General features: G+C 41.2%; 1 protein-coding gene across 6 annotated transcripts in view; it reads right to left on the reverse strand.

Annotated features, from left to right (window-relative positions):
* NACC2 (NACC family member 2) overlaps positions 1–20,345 on the reverse strand; it is an 89,731-nt gene that overhangs the window by 34,502 nt on the left and 34,884 nt on the right. Inside the window, exons 1-2 of one of the 6 annotated variants that reach the window (XM_050926697.1) lie at positions 1,437–1,572; positions 424–507 (exon numbers count right to left, since the gene is read on the reverse strand). The exons of 1 other annotated variant lie outside the window; for it this stretch is intronic. The gene's annotated coding sequence lies outside the window, so the exon portion shown is untranslated. Of the gene's footprint in view, positions 1–423; positions 783–1,436; positions 1,573–7,052; positions 7,094–20,345 lie in introns of those variants that run through there. 4 more of the 6 variants (XM_050926696.1, XM_050926699.1, XM_050926695.1 and 1 more) reach the window with 4 other exon arrangements.

The following is a 20,345-nucleotide window of genomic DNA, read 5'->3' on the forward strand; positions in this document are numbered from 1 at the left end:
ATAAAATTCCAGAAAAGCTGATCAGTGCTTATTAGCCCAAATAAAGGCTACACCCCAAGAATCCCCTGCCCACCATCACCGTCCCCCCGACTTAAGAGAACAGAAGATCTCAAATTATGTTTGCACTTGATGGTACTGAGTAAACTGTGTTTAACTAGCACCAAATCCTCATGACGATGGCATAAGTAGTAGTTTACCTGGTAATTTTTTTTTTTTTTAAATCTCCTCTGAAAAGAAAAATAACCTACAAAGAACTTCTCTGTTCACACTGCTGGAAAAAAGTACTATCTGGAAAGCCACTGAGGACAAGGAAGAAAAGAGAACATGCTCAAAGCCAATTTAATTGTATCTACATGGTTTAAAAGAGATTTCTTCAAAGCAAGGAACTTCTATGCCCCCTCCTCTGATACCATGTGAACATACCTTAAACAACGAATGATCCAAGGTACTGCTGCTCAGTGAAGGATCTCTTAAGTCCCTTTTTATCGCCTCCGTCTGCTACACTAACTGCAGCAACGAAGATCGTTCAGGGGGGAAAAAAAATAGCATCAAAACCTCCGTTTGTATCTGCTGTAGCTTAAGCTTTCACCAAGTCAAATCTCGACGGCAGTGCATAGCATCTAAATGAATAGGCCGGATGCAGATTAACATTCAGGCTGCTCTCTGCAATGAATAGAGCCCTTTGATTAGGGACCTGAAGTAAATGCCAGTTTCAAAGCGAAGCTTTAAAAACAGAGAAATATCAGAGCCAGAGGAATGCTCTCAGTGTTGGTACAAGACAGACTTTTGATGAGTCACTGCAATGCAAACAAAGATGGCAGAAATACTGTACTGTATGCTGATGAAATGCTTAGTGGTGCCACGGCAACTGAGACAGGTTTTAAATTTATAGTGCAGTTTTGCATATGAATTACGCTGTAAACTGCCTCCTCTGCCATCTAGTACATCCAGAGTGTCAAAGCATTTAAACTATTCCAAACAGTCTGCAGAGCTGGCACTGCTGCTGTTTAACTCCTCCAGCCTGAAGAAGAAATTAGTCAAAGGAAGCACATCTGCTCCAGAAAACACTACCCATCCCACTGAGGGGGCTTCTCATTCCTTCACTCTGGTTCAGATCTCTCTGCCCCATGACAACAGATGAAAGGTTAAAAACCTCTACAAGTATCTCCCCACAACAAGCATCTAAAAATATATGTCTGGGGGGTGCCCAAATCAGTACTAAATAAAGATGCTCCAGAGTCCTAAGTGCATATGGAGCAACATTCATGGCCCCCCTCCCCCTTCCTTAACACACAAGAAAGCTTTTCAAACACAGGAAAACATTTACCCCTTGGGAAAGCTTTTCAGTCTGTGGCTGCTTCCACTAAAAGCAAATCCATTTGCTTAAGTAATGAAATCCTAGTCACATTGTCTCCCAGATTCAAATTTTAAATTACCTTAACATTTATTGAGCATGCTGGTGCTTTTTCTGGGAAAGGGGGTGGGGTCTTGCGTTTCTTGCTTGTTTCCTGCACGGAATGTTTTTTATTTCAATTAATGTTCTGTGGTTGGTTCCAATTCCTCTGCTCATATGGTGTCACAGATAAAATTCAAAACTTAAAAAAAATTAAAGATTAAATCAGGCCACCTTTAGTAGAAAGTAGCTACAGATAATGCAAATATGTGGGGCTCTCCCCAGTCACTTCTTATTTAGTGTGTGCATGCCTGGTTTTTACTGTTCATATGTATTCTTGGTGCATTAAATTCAACTCTGCAGAATCAAAGCAAAACACTGCCACTTTTGAGATTACAGAGGTTGGAAGCAAGCCTGGCGTTTCTTTTCATTCCAGCAAAAGACACTAACACATTTACAGGACTATCAACCTCATAACAATACTTGGCAGTCCTCTAATCCTTCCAGCCAAGGATCTCAGAGCGCATTGAGAAGACATTAACAATTTAATCCGAACACACCATGAGCCAAGTTTTCCCTATTTAGCGGATGAGGAAACTAAGGCACAGAGTGGTGCCCAAGGCCACACAACAATTCTGTGCACAGCTGGGAGCAGACACCACATCTCCTAGCTCCTAGTCTCAGGCACTAACCACACTGTCCCCACCTCCCCTTCCAAGAATTGTCTATCGCTTTAAAAATAAAACAATCCTATTTGAAAAAATGGAGATTTTCCCCACACCAGTCATTCTCTCCAAATTTCTGATTGTATTTCAGGGTCTCTCTTGTCATCACCTCTGCTGGATTCAAGGAGAAAAGGAAACGTTTGGGATCATGGTCTCATAAGAGATTTAATTACTATACAGCGACGTTAACCCAGGGAAGCAAAACAGCTGCTCTTGATGTTGTTTCCCACTTGCTAGAAGAAACCTCAGCAGAACTGCATCCCAGTGGATGGTATCAAACCCAGGGTCCTCGTGCAATGGAAAACGAACAGCAAAAAAGTTTACCACTCAACCTTCTATGAAGGAAGCCATGGCTATATGGCAAGCCAATCCTGGGTCAAGAATGATCTCTCTTTTCTTATGGTAAGAGCTCCCTTAGAGATATATGAGAGATTAGGGAAGTACCAGATGGTACCTATTTTTCTGGTACTCAGTCAATCCCCCTGGTTCTGAAAATCAGACAATGCAACATGAATGGAAAGAGCTAAAGTCGGCTGATCACCACAAACAGAAGTAGCCAAGAAAAGGTACTACAGAGTAGATAAGCATGGTTTTCTTTTAACACTACAGATGAATCAATTAGTGGAGTCAATGGGGATATCAGACAAACAGATTATTTTGCATGGAAAATGGAAGAACACACCAAAACATCTTATGGGGAAATTTACAGTAGAGTTTCCTTAAAAAAAAATAAGTAAGTCAGATTTGGAGTATAGCATTGAAAGCTTCAAATTTACATGCAACTTTCCTCATCTGCCACCTCACCCAGTTGCTTACCCATCTTTTGTATCTACCATAACATCAGCTAGAAGTAACTTCTTTTAGTGGTGCAAAATAGACCAGGTTAAAATCGGCATTCTTCCAATGAAATTCTAGAATATCATCTTCTATGACAAGCCTGTTAAAGATTTCAACCTACTGTCTGCTCCCCATTTTAATACAAAATATATTTGTTACCTCTTAGAAATGCTGGGTGGGTTTAGCTATGATGGAGTAGGATTTTGTTTGCATTTTCCCTTAAAATAAAGAAGTCGTGCCAAGAAGATTCCACCACATTGTTACCGCCAGAAATTAGGGTCTCAATGGTCCAGAATACACTCCTTAAGAAGTACCAAAATAACACTAGACAAAAGACTTCACCTTAAACCACCATGAACTGCCAGTGCTTGAAACGGTTTTTAAGGCATTTCTACACTGCCTAGCAGTTCAGACTATGGGGTTGTGAAATCAGTACACGCCAAAGTGCTGTGCTGTAATTTTCTCATGTACATGCTGTGGGCGGTTTTCGTTTGCACCTGCAGTGCCCACGAGAGGGAACTGCAGCGCAGCACTTTGACGAGCACAGACATTCACACCTCCATTGTCCAAACTATAGGGCAATATAGACAAGAACCTGGACTTCCAGGGGCATTCCATATATAGTATTCATTTGTTGCTATGATGTTTCATGAAGGATCCAAATTTAAAAATCGCACCATTCTGATTACCATCTTGCCTCAATCAAATTAAAATGACAATTTTAATTTCTGTTATTTCACAACCTGCCAGGTCTAGAAACACTATGAGAAAATTAAAGCAAACGCTGTCAGGACTAGTTAGGGTGACCAGATGTCCCGATTTTATAGGGACAGTCCCAATATTTGGGGCTTTGTCTTATACAGATGCCAGTTACCCCCGTCCCGATTTCTCACCCTTGTTATCTGGTCACCCTAGGATCAGTAAGCTTTTCAAAGCACTAGTCCTGGACCAGTGTTCAGAAAAATGTTTTCTGGTCCTTGGCTATCTTTCTTCCACTCTTTTAGGGCTCATGTTCTACCATGGTGAATCCAACTGGTGGAGAGAGAGCTAACATAAAGTAATCTTGGAAGACTGAATAAAAACCACAAATGCTATTTGTCACTGTACACACCTGAAGAACTTGCTGAGAGTTTCTGACAATGGTAACATTGTCTTATACCTGACAGGTCTTGACCTTCCAAAGTAATGCTAGTCTTTCTCCAAACTCTTTGTTCAGAAAAAGAGGACCAATAAGTCCTTTGAATTGATTAAAATTTGGTTTTCACTACATTAACCTTGCGAGTTCCTTGTTCTGAAATAGAAGGAAAATGCCTTTAGAAGTTAAAGGTGTAAATTACTGGCTCACAATACTGCACCAAATGGAGCTACTTCTGTGTAATCAAGTCCTAGTCACTGTATAGGGCAATACAGGTTCTTCTTCATGTGGTCGGTCTGAGCTCTTTTAAATTGTCTTTTATTTTAAGAATTTTTAATCAGACCAAGAAAGTGTCCCCACCTCCTATGCACAACACTTTAGCTCAAATGGGAAAAAATGTAACTAAATTTGATTTTTTTAAAAAATAAAGAATTAAGATGCATTGAAAGTCAACTGAAAGAAAGATAATTTTCTTTTCTTGCTGAAAACCTCTTGTTGGGAACGTTTAGGCATCTAGCAAAACAAGTTTACATTAAAACATATTTTTAGGAAAGCCATAGCCCTAGTCTTAACACATTCCTAAAAAGTTTAGGCATTATTTGACATAAGGCATGTTACAGTTTTGTGAATATCCCTATACTGCTCTGTTGCAGCTACACACGCACTTTGGATGCTGGAGGTTTGCTTCTTCTAAATGACTTGTTTGTTGAAATGCCTGAGTGGTCTGGACCACACTAACTTTCCCTGAGGGAAAAAGTTATCTACCTAGAACAAGATGCTACCATCACAGCTCCTTTAGGAAGCAGAAGTAATGAAATAATGTATTTAAATGGTCTTTTCCTTAGACAACCTATAAAGCTCAGAGACAACCAAAGCACAACTTATTTATTTTAAAAGAAAGATCCCTGTCATAACTGCTTTCTTAAAAGTAAGTTGTACTGAAAAGCAGCTGGATGTCAGAAAAATAGAAGATTCAGTGACCCTCTGAGGGCTGTAAACAAAACTCTACAGAAAAGCTTTCACAGCTATCCCCAGCCAAAACTCTCATCAAAAGAAAATAGCTGAAAAGTCCTGCCCTTGAAAGCTCCAATGGGTCAAAAGAAACTTCCCTTTCTTCTGTAAATGAGGAGAGAGAAAGAAAATCACACCCTTCAATTTAAGGCTGCTAGGGGATTTCTAGCATGGAAGAGGCACATTTGAAAGGAACAATAGAACCAGCTTCAGAAGGAAAAAATGAACAGAATTTTCTCTGCTGAAAACATAATGGTGCAGGAGTGAAGCAGGATGCCTAATTCCCGTTTAAAACTTAGTCACCAAAATATATGGTTCTCCTTTGGCTCATCCTCAACCAATTAACTATGTAAGGTTCCCTTACTCCTAAATTCCTTAGGAAATCTACAAGGGAACGGGAGGGGTACTTATGGTTAACAGAAGCATAGACCCTTCTCCCCACCATTTCTGAGGAAATACACCTTCCATACAGGACTAAGGAAAAATATGCAATAGTTCACTACAACACTTGGTGGCTGAATTAGTCAAGTGCCTACTCATTGTAACTCCAGCAAAAAGGGAATACCAATATCGAAAAGATCGTGCAGATGGGGGCTGTAGGGATACAGAAGAGGGTCAGCGATACCACTCTCCACAATAAGGAAATAAAACAGCATTGCATGTTTTTGTTTGTCTCCCCCAAAGAACATGAATTACAAGTCACTGTCTTTTCAGCAAAGAGGGTGCGAGGAACTCAATCACAAACATGAAATTGTGCAAATGCCAGTATAATTTAATGCCAGCCCATCAGGAGAAGGAAAACAAGGTTATCTTCAGTAATCAACTGACAGTAATACTGAGAATCTTTTTTTTTTTTTTGGCTGCATTTGTTTCTGTAGCTTCAAAGCATTAAAAAGGAGTAATGATTTATTTTGAAATGCTGAGTTGGAAGCAGTGACCAATGCTAATCCACCCTATTTTTAGTGTAGCAGCAAGTGACAATTGGTGAATACGATTAATTCTGGTTTATTAAGATAGTAGAAACTAATTTTGCAAATATTAACAAGTAGCATGCAAACAGCGCATGCAGAACAGATATGCAACACACAGGACAGATATATTTGGTTTATGATTTTAAAAAATGAACACAGAAAGGAATGTATTAGATGTTCACATACCTCAGGGGAAGAGGGGAAAAGATGAAGTTAATTAAATTAATGCTGGTAATCTAGCCTAACAAAGTGAGCACAAATCCTTTATTAAAGGAGCCCAACATAACAGTTACTGGGAGCTTTCCTCCTGAAATTACAAAGCACTCCAGCAGCAGCCTCTGACACCCATGCATTAGATTTACGAAGAGATCTGTCATACTGCAAGGTGAGTCACTTACACAGCCTCAATGAAACACTAGCACTTGAGGTCATACAGTCATACTGGATTCTGTCTCAAAAAGTACAGTAATTTCATCAAGGCAAAGCATGCTATTTCAATTATTTTGTAATTATTTTTTTTCTTATTCACCGCAGATTTTAAGAGCTTATCAAATCAAGGACAAGCAAATCTAGAGAACAAAACATTTAAATTTTTGCAGGTTGCTACAAGGGAGAGGGTGAGGCATAGATATAAAATAAATAAAATTATTTTGCAAAAATTTAATTTTAACAATCTAATAAAAGCTTCTGAAGTCCAGGCTAACTCACAAACATAAGCATCTCCAGAGAGAACACTGTCTACTATTATCATGCCTTCTGCAAAAGTGTGCCTTTCCTGCATTCCATTACAGACATTAATTCATATCCATAACACATCAAAGACAAGTGTCATGCTGAATTTTATTACCCTCACTCCTTCTACACAACAGCATTTGCTAGCAGTATATATCCTGCATGACTCAGTTCTACCATCATGGCAATACAGAACAAAAAACCTTAAAATAAGTACATGTCTTAAAAGGTCAATTAAGAGAGCTTACAAAACATCAGACGCTGCTTCTTGCTTGAGCTCATTACCTAGTATGGTGGAGCTGCCTGTGTGATTTTTTTTCTTGTGCAAGTTAGCCTGTGAGTCAGCATTAACACACATGAGAACATCAGGAATACTGCCTAGTTCTGATGCAATGGAGGTTGTATAAAAAAAAAGCGCACTCCGTTTGGACAGGAGCCTGTAATTCAATTGCTTTTACTTTTCGATTACTGCATAGTCTACTGTTACCAAACTACATAAAAGAAGGGAACTTTGCTTACATATGTGTCTGAAATTAATCACTTCTTACTTCTGCCTACAGTTTATTTTCTTGTGCTTAAAAAAAAAACAATATGCATAATATAAATTAACCCTTCAAGGACAAAAATCTCTTTGAAGCTATTAAGACTGTCTCTTTCTGTACCATTTCCAGTGTAAGCAGACAACATTGCCAAAAAAGTTTTGGCCAGCGAAGGCATTTATACATTAAACTTTTAATATGCTCTATAAAGTGAAGCTACAACTGCATATGAGCTTGATCATTAATGGAAATATAAGCTTGCCTTTAAAGGTTGACATAAAGGAAGTTAAATTCTACAGGAATTTAACTGCATATCTAGCATCCATGGTCACATGAGAGCTATTTCAAAGACTGTTTGTGCATCTGGTTGTTGATCAAAGGCATTTAAATTGACAGCAAACATGGTGAAACCTGTGCCAGATTTTATGTGAGGAACTAAGCACCTGATGAACATACAGTGCTTTCCACCCAGGTTATGAAAGCTTTTTTAGGGCACATCTTGTGTACAAAATTACAACAAAGTTGGCAAACCACCACATGAAAAGCTTATTAGAACAGTGTTAATTACAACACCTTTTTTATACACATCCATATGTTTGCCTCCGAGGACTGTATTTTTAACTGAATGTGGGATGAAATATTGGTGCTACAGTACAGGAGTTCAGCTCTCCTGGATCCCTACGTACTGATTTTTGGGAGTGGAGATCCAACCAAAAACCCCACAGATCATATACTGTATTTAGCCAGATGATCTCAAAGAGTTTTAAAAAGCCTTTGTACATTATTGCGCCATTCACATGATCTACATCCTCTAGATGGCAAAACGGGTGAAGAGAAGATGGGTCATTTGCCAGTTACATGAGTAACAGAACCCAAGAGCCCTGATACTCTGGTAACAAACAAACATTGCCTCTGTTAAAGACGGGTAGAGAGGTACGTATGTATATATGCCACAAACAATAGCTAGGAGAAGTAAGATTAATATTCCCATTTACTGTGTCTAGTTACAGTAAGGATCACCACAGTGTGGTTTTGAATCACGTGAGCTGCAAGATCAAGGTAAAAGTGGCAACGACTAGGGTGGGAGAGTCATCTTTAACTTTCAGTTTCTGACTTTTCTGTTCATGTTACAACACTCTGTGTTTTGAGTATACAACAATTACAGGTTTGGAATATGCATTGCTCTTTGTTATCCACATTCTACTGACCCAACACAACATAATGGCTCCTTCAAAATTTCAGTGCACTAATTTTCAAGACATATACCTGCAATGCATCCCACAGGCAGCCCTGAAACAATTACAGTCCACAGGGTAACTACCAAAAGGCACAGGGAAATTACAGGATTTTGGAGGTAATCCTAGAGTCTGAGAACTTTTCGTGCTGTGCCACAGATGCCAAGATCACAAGCCCTGTCACCATGAAAAGTGCCAGTGAATATTATAAAGGGAGAAGGAGAAAATCTACACAGACAATGACAGAGCAAGCCCTACAACCGCCCAGATTTACTTAAAGCACAAGATATATTTTCCTACTTTTTTTGAAATCAGATTTGTACACTTTTTATTTGTTTATCCCTAAGTAGCAGAGAAAAACCTGGAGATTGGAGGGAGAATGGTAAGGAAATCTCTGGGCTTTCAATTTCACATTGTAAGTAGATTATCTTCACACACTAATTTCACCTCCTATTAAAAAAATGATGTTTGTTTTATAGATGATTGAACATGGATTAATAATCCAATGGATCATAATAATGTTCTAAATAAGATTTTTATTGTTTTAAGAGCAAGTGCAAGTTAAAGCACTATAAATTCCTATTACACTTTTGTAGGAAAAGCTAAGTAGCTATTAATTGAATGTCAATAACCAAAAAAAGAAAAAATGTTATGGTCCAATTTTCCCTAAACATAAAAGTATCTTAAAACAGTATAATCCTAGTGGGTTTTTTCCCCCCCAAAACATGTGCAATTATTCAAATACAGACAAATTGATTTTTTTAAAATGTAAATTGCCTCTGGGCCAAATCCTTGTGTGCCAAACTTCTTAAATACTACAGTACTGCTTGACAATATTTCAAAAGAATTTAAGTGCTGTTTTGAATACTGCTGACAATCTTCCTCACCCAAATTTGTAATTTAAATACCTTAAATTTGAAAAGCACTCTCTCTGTGGCATACTTAACTCCCCCCTCCCATTCTTCATGAAAAATTAAGCTTTTCTGAGTATCTCAGGATTTTCCTAGCCCTGCCTTATTAAGGACCCAATCCTGCAAACTGCTGTGTGATTTTTGGCTGGACCTTTGTGCCCACATGGATCAATGATACACCACATCACATAGCAGACTGTCCAAGCAAAAGAGCTTGCAGAATCAGGGCCAAAATGTTTAGGCTTTAAAATGTTCCTAAATCTGTTCTCCAAAGGGCACTTCCTGTGTTTGCAGTTAATAATTTTCATCTACATAACACGGTACATCTGAGGATCTCAAAGCCCTTAGATATTAATGAAGCCTCACAGAACTCCTTTGGTGTAACTATGATACCCATTTTCAAGACAAAAAGATGTTAACTGAGTTGTCCAAGGCCATTTAGCGAGTAAACGGTTAAACCAAGAGTTAAACCCCATGAGCCCTGGCTCCCAGTCCCACACTAACCACTAGACAAGACTTTCTCTCAAAGGACTATAGTGTGTGTATAAGATCATAAGAATTTTATGTAGATGAGACAGAGTGGCGAAAAACAGCTAATTTTTTTTTCTGGTAAGTGTGATTTTTGTATGAAGCAGTTCCATTTTTGCTGAAACATGTTTAAGATTCCCATTCAGTACTGCAAAGCACCTTGAAAGGTCAGCAAGCACTTTTATATTCTCAGAAATCCATCTACAACACTGCAATAGATGAAACGGATTGACCTATACAAGAACTGAAACAGCCTCTATGAAATAATCTATCTAAACTCTTTTATAGCTGCAGCAGTGTTTGTCACAGGCACATTTGAAAATAGTACCTACCTACTGCAGCTGATACAGGGCTTGATATGTTTTAAATAATGGTCATGGTCTCTTGGGATGTAACCAAACATGGAAGGAATAGCTGCAGAGCAGAGAATACAGTACAAAGATAAAATATGCCCATATTAAAATGTGTGCAGAGCCCTGTGCCCATTACTGAACTCATTAAAGGCAGCGATACTTTGTAACATACTCTAATCTTTAATATTCATAGCTTGGTTAATTTGCATATCATGCCATAAATAGTTGAAGCAGAGGTAAAACACAAAGCGCTCTACTTGCATTTCTAATTATGCCTAAAATCAAACGTAAATCATAACACATCCAAGATATTGAAAATATTAAATTTGCTGTCTTGCAGTTAAAGTTTTTTTTTTAAAACAATTCTCTGTAAAAGGAAGACTCAAAGAGGGTTCTATGTATGTGTATGAGGGACTGTATTGCCTTACGTTGCCAGTTAACATGTTCACGCTATAACCTTGGGAGGAAGAGGAAAAAGATGTGCAATTACATAGTTGGACTCAATTACCTAGCAGTTACTGTCAATTCTTCAGGCTGAAGGTTACCAAGGTGCCAAACCTTCCATTGTCAAGCAAGCTTTGCTATTGCCATTTATAATGCTTGCTGCTAATCGGCTGTTTGTTTGCAAGAGGAGAATAAAGGAAGTTATGTTCATATTTAAGGTACTACTGCAGAACTTTTTTCTGTAAACAATATTGCTGTGTCCTTGCCAAATTTCATCAGTATACTTGGAAAAACAAAAGATGTTTCCCCTTTTCTGTTTTTTAGATATTTTCTCTGGTTATCTCATAATGTTCCACATCAATAGTCACCAAAGCAGGAGAAAGACCCAATGATTTGTACCGTCTGCCAAAAACAGGAGAATTGGAAAGTGGAGACTGTTGGTGCCATTTGTTAGCTCAGGGATTCTCAAACAGGGGGTCGGGACCCCTCAGGGGGTCGCGAGGTTATTACATGGGAGGTGACCCCAAACCCTGCTTTGCCTCGAGCATTTATAATGGTGTTAAATATATAAAAAAGTGTTTTTAATTTATAAAAGGGGTCCACTAAGAGTCTTGCTATGTGAAAGGGGTCACCAGTAAAGTTTGAGAATCACTGTGTTAGCTACTTGCATCTCATCCCGTCACCCAACGTGGCCGTATCCGTTTACTGTAGTGGTTTTCAAACTTTTTTTCTCGTGACCCAGTTGAAGAAGACTGTTGATGCCTGTGACCTAACGGAGCTGGGGATGAGGTTTGGGGTGCGGGCTGCGGCCGTGAACGAGAGGTTCATAGTGTGAGAGGGGCAATCTGGGCTGGAGCAGGGGTGCGGAAGGGGAGCAGGGCTCTGGGCTGGAGGTGCAGGCTCTGGGATGGGGCCAAGGATGAGGAGTTTGAGTGCAGGAGGGGGCTCTGAGTCTGGGGCTCAGGGCTGGCGATTGGGGCACGGGCTTACTTCAGGTGGCTCCCAATCAGCAGCGCAGAAAGGGTGGCTAAGGCAGGCTTCCCGCCTGTCCTGGCACTGCGGAAGTAACCAGCAGCAGATCTGGCTCCTAGGTGGAGGCATGCAAGCAGCTCTGTGCAGCTTTCGCCAACAGGCACAGCCCCCCCCCCCCCGCAGTGCAGAGCCAGTGCTGGGGAGGGGGGAGCTCACGGAGCCCTGTGACCCCACTGCCTAGGAGCCAGACCTGCTGCTGGCCGCTTCCAGGGTGCAGTGCGATGTCAGAAAAGGTAGGGACTAGCCTGCCTTAGCCAGGCAGCACCGCCGATGGGACTTTTAACAGCTCGGTCAGCAGTGCTGACGAGAGCCACCGCGACCCAGTGCCTTACATTCCACCACTCAGTACAGGTTGCGACTTGCAGTTTGTAAACCACTGGTTTACTGCACTGACACTGCTAGCTGGAAAGTAAAACTGCGTATGTTTAATTATAGAAGAACTATAAATTTCTCTTCTCAGTTCCAAAAGGCATCTGTGCCAACCTCTTCCTCATCTCCAATAAAGACAGATTGCTAACTCACGTGCTCACCTGCTGACAACTAAGGGGAGAAGATGATAACTAAGATGTAGCTTGCTGAGGAGAGCAAATTTAGGGAAGCACAGTAAATTGACAGTAGCCACTCACGCATCTAGCCAGCTTCCAGATTGCGTCCAACAGAGTAGGATCCAAAGGACAAGAAACATACAGTCAAGAACCAGCTACAACACTGATATTTCAACCCAGGATTTTCTGTGATTTTGCTGAAAGGGTTCGTGTCTACACTCAACTCTGGGGGTCGGGGTGCGGTGGGATGAGAGGGGGAGAACAATGGCGTCTGTGCATGCCACAACATTTGAGCCTGGGTTTCGCTTCAAACTGGCATCTCTGTGGTACCCTCTTCCAAGACAGAGCTCAACCAATGCAGAGTAGCCCCAGATGCACCTAGGATGGTCTTTCACTGCTATAAAACAGTTCATGCTTAGTGTTAAAACAGTTAAGGATTTCCTTCATCTACCAGCAGCCAACACCTGGGCAAGCAGATCATCATGCTAACTATTAAAAAAAATTGAGCTGATTATCACTACTACAATGGTCTACCGTTGCTAATTTAAGCTTGGGCTAGGATGAAACAACAGGAGCCTTTTTCTTCAGAATAGCTGGGAATTATATCTTAAGTGAGGGAAGTAAATTTGAAGAACAGCTAGAATTTGGGATTCAACTAAAGCTTTAGAGCTTTTTGCCAGTTTGGCATTACAGGACTGTGTGAAAAGAAATCACCTGACTGAAAAGTTAGTCCTGGAAATGGAAGAATTTTCTACCTCCAAGATCTTTGAAGCTGCTAAGTCACGTTCACTGAAACCAAAAGAGGCAAGAGATTCAGGGAAAAACAGGTATCGTAGATTGCTAGATTCTATGGTTCTCAGCTCTGCAAGAGTGAGAGGGAAAACACTGCTTCCACTAAGTTACTGAGACTCTGCAGATACAATATTCCATTTTTCATCTCTATTTTTTCCTATATTTTACACAAAACATTTAATTTCAATTTTTTCCTCTTGTCATTGAGTAGGAGGAATGTGCTCCTGTGATTCAGTCCAGAGCCAGGAAGAGAGACTGGGAATTCAGGATAGAGATGATGGGATCTGCATACAACTAGTGCTCTAGGCTCTCACTCATGTGGGATCAGGTCAACCCAGTGCTCCTGTATGGAGTTCTGAAGCTGCAGAGCTCAGTTAACACAAATGGACGTTGCAGGTGCCCACCAATGGTAAAAGACATGGCAAAGTCTTTTAAGACAAGTTAAATATGAGTATCTAACTGGGTAAGTATGCTGTTTAATGGAAAGGGTCGGCCCCCCCAGCTCCCACTGGTTGCGGTTCACAGCCAATGGGAGCTGCAGAGCCGGCACTGGGGTGGGGGCAGCACGCAGAGCCTCCTTGGCTGCCCATGTGTCTAGGGGCTGCAAGGACCTGGCAGCCATTTTCGGGAGCCACATGTAGTTAGGGCAAGCAGGGAGCCTGCCTTAGCCCTGGGCCCACGCTGCGCCATCGACTAGACTTTTAACGGCCCGGTTGGCAGTGTTGACTGGAACCTCCAGGGTCCCTTTTTGACCAGGCGTTCCGGTTGGGTGATTAAACACGACAGCCGCACATACACCCAGCTGCAAGAGCATCATTAGTGTATGTGCTTTTGAATTCCCTCTTCCGTCCCCTTTAAAGATACTTTCCTCTGCATGTATGACATTCACCTCAGCATTACATAGGTATGTTTGCATGGAAGTGGAATAAAAATCTACTTATGGAAACTAAATTTATCTTTATTATTCTCCATCACACGGTGGCTGCTGCTAACAATCAAGACAACAGTAATAAGTGCCTGTGCGTTGTTATAGCTGGACACACACAGCAATCATTACAAGGTTCAGAGCATGGGACAAACAAACAATGCCAGGCCTAGCACACTACAGCAACACACATTACTGTGGCTCTGTGTTAAAATGTTCCTTCAAGGCCTCTCTCAGCCGAATATCCCCCGCACTGAACCCCTCTAACAGTCTCGTGTTCGTAACACACAGCACAATACTGAAGAGCAGTGCAGGATCCAGGTGTCTTTCTGACAGAGATGGCTGGCTCATAGGTTACCAGGGCAGTTGAAAAGCAGCTAAAACCTAGTAGGGATGCCTACGGAATGATGGGATTGAGAAACCTGCATCATGTGATGCTGAACCTTTCCCACAGAAGGCATTGCAAACCCTTCCTAAAACACCCTGCGGCCAGTTGCACAGTGGGTGCACTGCTCTCTGTGTAGATGCAAGAGCTGCTACAAGGAGCACAGTGTGGACATGCAACAGTGGTTTAATTACAGCGATGGCTGTACATCAACATAACTTAAGTTGACTTAACTTTGCAGCGCAGACATAGCCTAAGAGAGGTGAAGTGATTTGCCTGTCTGTAAAACAGAACTAACAATACTTTCCTACCTCACAGGCATGCTGTGAGGCTTAATATACGTAAAGCAATTCAAGATCCTTGGATAGAAAGTATTACTACTACATTACTGTCAATGGCATAAATAATTTCTTTTTAAAAGCTTACTCCTTTATCAGGCACAAGTGGGTCTTGATTTTATGGAAGGCCAAGACCATCACCGACAAAAGCATGGATTTTAGCACAACAGTGACCTCAGGGACCCAGATATCTATGCTTTTTACCCACCCTTCTCCATGTAAAGGACCAGAGCAGAGTTCCTTGGCAACTAAGACCCATAAAACAAAGACATAATCCTATCTCCACAGACCTGACCCCACAGTGACATTTTTATCTTTGCTGCTACGCAGGGGCACATAATGCTTCTCTGAGGGAGCCACTCTAATGGCACATTTCTGCTCTAAAGAAGCTCAGAACCTTCCTCCTCAATGTCCACAAAAGTAAGTAGCTATAGGTGAGGAAAGCATCCAGGGCGCACACAGTAAAATATGTTGTTACAGAGCTATGTTCAAAGCTCCAGTTAAAAATCAAATCAACCAAATCTCAGTAACTAGGACAAAAATAACTTCCTGCAAGACAAATTTTAGGAAACCGCAGAACGCGTGAGCTACATGACAGATCAAGGTGAAGGAAAGATGGTTTACTGTTATCTACATTCTTTGTAACTTTTTCACTTTTCTTTATTTTACCACTGGGACATTCACTGGGGCATCATGCCATTATTTTAAGCTTCTTGTGTGGCTGTCCTCAAGAAAGCAAGCATTTTTCAATCATCTGAACTCAACTAACTGATTCTAAGCAAAGAGTAAGCTAAATATCACCAAAGGGAGAAAGGTAATCGGATTTTCAAGTCAGACTACTATTGAATCTATGCAATATAATCATCATCACTATGTTTCCCTGTCTTAAGGCTTGTCTACACAAACATTTAGTTCTCAGCAAGCTGGAGTATAAAACTACTCTGCATTAGCCTGCCAAATGCTATCTGTACAAGTGGACCCTGCCGATGCACAACAATAGTTTGTCAACGTGTTACCTGCTTTGAACCGGGAGTAGATAAAAGCGCACCACACACAGGTAGTGCATGTGACCAGGCTTCACACCGACAGTTAATGCACGGCAGACTAGATTCATATCACCCCAGCTTGCCATGAACTAAATGCTTGTGTAGACAAACCCTTAGAAAAAAAGACAGAAGACACTGCTGAGAATGAACAGATGAAAAAAAAATTACATTTTTCATCTATTTTCTTAATTTTATGTTGTTTCCAGGGCAAAGAAACTCCATCAATAGTGGGGGTGTTAGACTTTGATCCCACTGAGTCCCCCAAAGTTCTTGTGTTATGATTATTACTAGTAACCTCCTCCTGCCTCCTTTTGGAGCTTCTGTTTCCATTTCAACTGAAGTATAGTCAAAAATGGTACAGATTTTATCAGAGTCAGAACATCTTTTTTGTAGTTTCTACCTTAAAGGAGTTGCAGAAGAGAAATCACAAGTCACTCCAAAAGGTGACCATTTACCCCTTTTTTCACAGTTAATACAATCTGCTGCATGTAGAGAGAAGTGAAAGCAAGCTGCTCAGAGTGTACAAAGCTTTTTCGCTGTTCATATGTACCCTGGCATTTTGCCCAGACCTATTTTTAAGCCCATTTACTAGAAATCCCACAAATTAAAGGAAATACGGATAATGTTGTAAGAATCCTTTGGGCCAAATAAAAGCTACACATAATTTTCCTTGTGCATCAGAGTAAGATCCTTAACCACAAAAACCAGATTTCCCCAAAGCTCTTTTGCAACAGTGAGAAAATCTTGTTTTGTAAAAAGTTGCTTTGATTCGCTACAGGATTACAAGGAATAATGGCAGACACCACTGCTTAGTTCAATATGCCTTTAAGCTAAAACTGTAAAAGATAATTACTGTTATGAAACAGAAAGGTGTTAAGAGAACACAAATAATATCTATCTAAATATAATATCTATAACTCATGAATGGTTATTGTTAATGACAGTGAGACATGCAGAATGGGCTCATACAGAAAAGCTTTAAAATAGTTACTGCAGTATTTTCCTCCACACAGGAGACTGCCACGTATTTTTATTTTCTAGTTTCTTTCAAAATGTAAGTTAAAATTGTTCATAAAAGCCCAACAAGCACTAGTTAAAGTCTGCAATGGCACAACAACATTCTGTACCCGCTTCCCTCATACTGCTCAGCACAGTCCGCTCCCACATTCCTTGCTATTCCAGTGCTGAGAAAACACGAAAAAATTGTACCAGATATTCTTCTGTTTTGACTTTCTACCCACATGGCAAATAATGAGACCGCTAAATTCATTTCACTTGTACATAAAACCAGGATTTTAAGTCAGGCACATCTCTGATGGAGCTTCTTGCATTAACCAGTTCATTAAGTGAATACTGGGTTGTACCAATGACCTCTTTTGTTTCTTCCCAGTAGCTACATCATAATACCTGCCACCTCCTTACTGGGTCTAAGTCATAGTGTTGGGGCTTGGTTCACTGCCACTACTTGCCTCGCAGTCAGCTGAAGACACTAATCCACAAGCAGTAGTTACAGTAAAATATAAAAGGAGAACTGCGCACAATGGTGGCTATTATGACAAGTCTAGATGTCATACAGCGATGTGTCATTGCATCATCGTGCTGTGACTGGATGCAGTAAAAAGAACGTGGAGAAAAAAAATGATCTGAAGAACTTATCCGCAAGAGAGGCTACTTCTTGGTGCTCCCCACCCCAATTTCTACAAAATGCCCTCATTTGGATTTACGCAGTGTTGTTGTAGCTGTGTTGGTCCCAACGTATGAGAGATACAAAGTGGGTGAGGTAATATCTTTTATTGGACCAACGCCTGTCGGTGAGAGAGACAAGCTTTTGACCTTACACACAGCTCTTCTTCACATCTTTATGTAAGAGATAAAACTTTATTAGTCACTAACATAAGTCTGATACTGCATTAAGAAAAATAATTCTATTAGTTCTATTTAAAAAACCACCCTTTGAATCTCTAGCACGTGACACTCCACTGATAAGAAACTAACACTAGTCTAAATACCATTATACTACATTCTAAGCAAGAATTGGCCAGGGCTGACATATGTTTAATTAAGGATATGATTTGGTCATGGAGGTCACGGATTCCATTACTTTAACAGATCTCCATGGCTGGCTTCAGCCTTGCCATGACCAGACCCTGATTTTGTACTTTTTTACCATGACTGCCCTGTGAATTTTGCCTAATTTTACTGTGACAAAATCATATCCATATGTATAATAAAATAGTTCTGCTGAACCTTGTGACTCTAGTAGGATATAAACATATACAAGGAGGCACAGAAACATTTGGAACAGCTGCAAAACAGTTTAATGATATCTATGTAGAGCCCCATGTGTGTTCAAACATGGTCTCTGCCCCAAAGGATTTTCAGACTAACTTATAGGCCTAGGGTGACCCACTCGCCCCGAACTGGGTGGGGCAGTCCCAAAATGCAGAGTTCACGTCCCAGTCCCAGGCTGAATGACTCCAGGACAGCATTTGTCCCGGACTCCCTGCAGTACCAGGCCGCACCTGCCCGAGGCTCAGGAGCAGTGGCAAGCCTCTTCCCGGTGTGTGTGTGTGTGGGGAGGGGGGGCTGAGGTGGGCCTTAGTCCCACCTTTCCACAAGACCCCCTTCTCCCAAGATCTCGCCTCCTGGCCAGGCCAGAAGCCGGAGCCAGGCACTAGTAAGAGCTGCCCAGCGAGTGGGCCAGGGGCTGCCCAGGGCAGGGGGAGCGGCCTGGGCTCCCTGAGTCGCTCTTATCATGGCCCCGCTCTGGCTTCCAGCCTGGCCAAAGGGCAGGGCTCCTACATGTGTCCCGCTTTTGCCTTTTGAAAAGGTGGTCTATGTAGGCGACACTCTTCTTGCTTTATTCATGTGAATAGTCTCACTGGGAATGTCTACTCTGCAACATAAGCCCAGGATTAGTTTGACTCGAGTCAGTTGACCGTGTTATGGAATTCTGGGCTTGAGCATCTACATTGTATTTTAACCCTATGTTAAGACTTTTCCTAACCCATGCTTGAACCTGGTGTCCACCCTGCAGTGTGCAGACCTGAGTCAAAGTAACCATATCCCAAAGTTCCCCCTAAAAATGGCCTCTCTAGCCCTAGGACCATGGTGCACTGTGGGAAAACTTTGCTGCCCACCCTGCACATTACCAGAAAGCAGCTTGCTTTGCAAAAGGCTTGATCGGTTTGCTGTCCATTGCAAACCCAAGAGGCTCTCTAACAGTGTATTTGCAGATTGATGATTAGGAGAGAATGAGTTAATGCTGACCTAAGCTGCTGCCATTTGTAAAGGGTGGGCATGACTTCCATTTTCAATAGAGTAGACTGCAGATTACTGGAATAAACAGGACTAAGGAAGCTGTCCCAAGAAATTGTAGAATACTTCCTGCTGACCCCGAGACCTGAGTCTAGTGAAGCTGCATCTATGCTGCAAAGCGACAGGCCCCGGAGCCTGTGTCCCAGCTTAACTTGAGCTCAGACCCTACACTTCTGCAGAGTCATGGGACTCTGGGCCCAAGCCCTGGGTTAGCACAATTGCAGTGCAGACGTAAGGTGGGTTAGTCTTGAGCCCGAGCTCAAGGCTGCGCTTACATTGCAGTGTAGACACATCCACTGACTAGTTGAGTAAGTGACCAGGCTTCTGCTCTAATTTAAGACATATCTGGACAAAAGAGGACGGTAATAATAGTAAAGTCACATGGTTGCTTCAGTTTGTAATGCACATGTGCAAGTCAGGTGAGTTCTGATCCTGCTTCAAACACAGTATACCTTGTAATAAGTCCAAACTTATCACCTACTGGGTTTGGCTTTACTTGTTTTTAACCAAACAAAACAAACCCTAGACTAAGTCTTTTTCTAATGCTTGGCTGCTCCTAAGGAATTCCTCCAGGACCTCCTCCATCCCAGTCCCTCATTCCCTCTGTTTAAGGCAGAGTCCCCAGCCACTCTTAAAATCTGACTGGATTTTACAAGACTACCTCCCAGGAAGTCAACCGAGCTCTAGTCCTTCAGCTCAACAGAGGAGTCTTGCATTCCGTGACACATTATAGCAGAGTGGCAGTTCCAAGAACACTGTTTCAAAGCTTTAACCACATCCACCTAGAAGGAATCTTCAGTATAGAGTTATCCCTTTTTACTGCTTCTCATAAAGTAAAGATGGCTGCAAATCCCTGATAAGTAAATTACAATAAACATTTGCACTAGGGACTTTAGAAATATATTTTAACACAATGGCCATAGTTTTAAAATATTCAAAGAACCTATCAAATCAACTGAGCAATACCTACAGTAAGTTTTGGTAAGTTTTAAGGAGAGATTAGCAAACAGCTACATGTGTCAGCAAAAGCTATAATTGTGGTTAGCTCCCCTGGACTGTAGGGATAAGGAAAGGGGCTGTTTTTCAAATGAATATGATACAAAATGAAGCAATCATCATTATACATGGATCCCTCTTCACTGTGGTTCAT

The sequence above is a fragment of the Gopherus flavomarginatus genome, chromosome 17 (assembly GCF_025201925.1).
Source record: "Gopherus flavomarginatus isolate rGopFla2 chromosome 17, rGopFla2.mat.asm, whole genome shotgun sequence".
Classification (NCBI taxonomy): Eukaryota; Metazoa; Chordata; order Testudines; family Testudinidae; genus Gopherus; species Gopherus flavomarginatus.